Source organism: Rhipicephalus microplus, unplaced genomic scaffold (assembly GCF_043290135.1).
Source record: "Rhipicephalus microplus isolate Deutch F79 unplaced genomic scaffold, USDA_Rmic scaffold_151, whole genome shotgun sequence".
NCBI lineage: Eukaryota > Metazoa > Arthropoda > Arachnida > Ixodida > Ixodidae > Rhipicephalus > Rhipicephalus microplus.
This window is the reverse complement of record NW_027464722.1, coordinates 297501-300000: the sequence shown is the minus strand read 5'-3', so window position 1 is coordinate 300000 and position 2500 is coordinate 297501. Positions and strand designations below refer to the sequence as shown.

The following is a 2500-nucleotide window of genomic DNA, read 5'->3' as shown; positions in this document are numbered from 1 at the left end:
TCTCTGTAAGGAGATCGAGTCCCTGGAATGGGTTCACCCCGAGATAGGGACGGTGGCTCCGTAGAGCAGTGCGGCTCTTGCGCTGTCCGGTGCGCTCCTGTCGGCCCTTGAAAATCCGAGTGAGGGAGTGTGATTTTCGTGCCGGACCGTACCCACATCCGCAGCAGGTCTCCAAGGTGAACAGCCTCTAGTCGATAGACCAATGTAGGTAAGGGAAGTCGGCAAAACGGATCCGTAACCTTGGGAAAAGGATTGGCTCTGAGGGCTGAGCCGGTCGGGCTGGGGTCCAGAAGCAGGAACGGCACTGCACCGGGACTGGGCGAGGCTCGCCGCCGTAAAAAGCGGTGCGGCCGAGCCCGGACCAGCGTCGGGACCTTCCTGTGGAAAGCCACAGCTGTGCATTTTCCGTGGGCTTCGCGCCTGAGGTTCTTGCTTCGGCCGGCAGAAAACAGCCAACTCAGAACTGGCACGGACCGGGGGAATCCGACTGTCTAATTAAAACAAAGCATTGCGAGGGCCGTTGATCGGTGCTGACGCAATGTGATTTCTGCCCAGTGCTCTGAATGTCAAAGTGAAGAAATTCAAAAAAGCGCGGGTAAACGGCGGGAGTAACTATGACTCTCTTCACTCCTCCGTGGTCGAGAGTTTATTGACTTGGCTAAATTTCATGTCGCAGCAGTCCCAAATCTGACTCGTCTACGTAGAGGTCGAGAGTTACCTAAGCAGTGTCGTGCAGGGTGTCAGGCTGAGGAGTCGTTGGGGCACATCCTTCAGAGATGTCACAGAACCCACCACGCTCGCATCAAAAGGCATGACAACATTTTGAGGTACTTGGCAGGTAGGCTGACTGAGCTTGGATGGCAGGTGCAGCAAGAAAGACACTTCAAAACATCACAGGGTACGAAGATCCCGGATCTTGTCATCATAAAGCGGGAGAAATCCCATATCCTGGATGTGCAGGTGGTGAGCACGCGAGTTGAACTTACGGAGGCTCATCACCACAAATGCGATAAATACAAAATCCCTGATCTGCTTTTCCAAGTCTCACCTACGCCTACCGTCTCAAGTGTCACCCTGTCATATAGAGGAACATGGGCGGGTGAATCTGTGAGGACTCTGCAGGAGGTGGGATTGACAAGGAATGACTTCAAAATGATGACGATAAGGTGCCTACAAGGGGGGCTGGCGGCATTTAAAATGCACCAAATGTCGACAGCGGTCGTTCGTCGGGGAGTGGGCTCCCAGGGCTAATCAAGGTCCCAGCACCACAAGTCGGGGTGCGTTCTTTTGGTCCCTCTGCCTTTCAGAGGACAAGTTTTCTTTGATCCTGCATCTCTACCAGTATTGGAGGAGGAGACGCCTATCGTAGGACGGCAGGCAACCCTCAAGTTAATCTCCAAGTGGGTGGATTGTGGTATCTGGAAGAAAAAAAAAAAAAAAAAAAAAAAAAAAATAGCCAAATGCCTCGTCATCTAATTAGTGACGCGCATGAATGGATTAACGAGATTCCCACTGTCCCCATGGTTGATAAGTTCGACCGGCAGCTCGCTGGTGGACCATAGGAGAGGTGAAGGGCGATCATGATCGGAGTTCTACTCGCCTCTGCCCTCCCTCCTTTCTCGGGATCAATTGACTGCCATCTGGAAGGACATGGTCTCATCTCTTTGGATTCCAACCGAGATCCACAAGTTGTGGTGAGGACTGAGACCTTCCACATGATGGCATGGCGAGTCAACTGAGGCCTCAAGGACAGGCCATCATGGCGGTTCATAATACTGGCCCTCTCGAGATGGTGACCCTAAAAGGACACAGTAACGGCCACTATTCCTACCCTCTTTAGTGGCATGTTCGTAGCCGGGAACTCAAAATTAAAAAAAAAAAAAAAAAAAAACGATAATATAATTAATCGATTGTCTCACTCAGGAAGCCTTGGTCTGCCGCGAATCAACGAATGTACAATACTGTAGTATAAAAAAGAGAGTGAGAATGAAAAAGAAGAAAACCAGGAAAAAAAAAAAAAAAGAAAAAAAAAGAGAAAAAGAAAACGAAAAGAACAAAAAAGAGAATGAAAAAAAGGGATATAAGAAAGAAGGAAAGAAAATAGGAAAAAGGGGAAGGAAAGAGAGGGGAAGGAGAAAAGGAAAAGAAAGAAGAGAGGAAAGAAACAAAAATAAAAAAAAATAATAAAAAGGAAAAGAAAAAAGAACAAAAATTAGCCCGATAAAATAAGAAACGAAAAAATATCAGACAAGAATCTTCAGTGCAAAATATTGATATATTGTTTTGTATTTAGTGAAACTAGACATATATAGCTTTATATTATTATTCTAATTTCAAACATATACATAATGTAAGAGCCTGGGCAGTGGTGAGGAAGCCGTTAACAGGATGACAGGAAAATGAAAGTCATTCAAGCGCCAGCTACTTGGCCTTCGTATAAGGGTTCTTTTTCCCAAACAAGGGAGGGCTTCGGCCCTACCCCAGTGCGGAAGCCAAGACC

The 2500-nt window shown here is 47.6% G+C and overlaps 1 pseudogene; it reads left to right on the top strand.

The window, feature by feature from the left end:
* The window catches only part of LOC142791173 (large subunit ribosomal RNA), a 6207-nt pseudogene that overhangs the window by 2096 nt on the left and 1611 nt on the right, over window positions 1-2500 (top strand).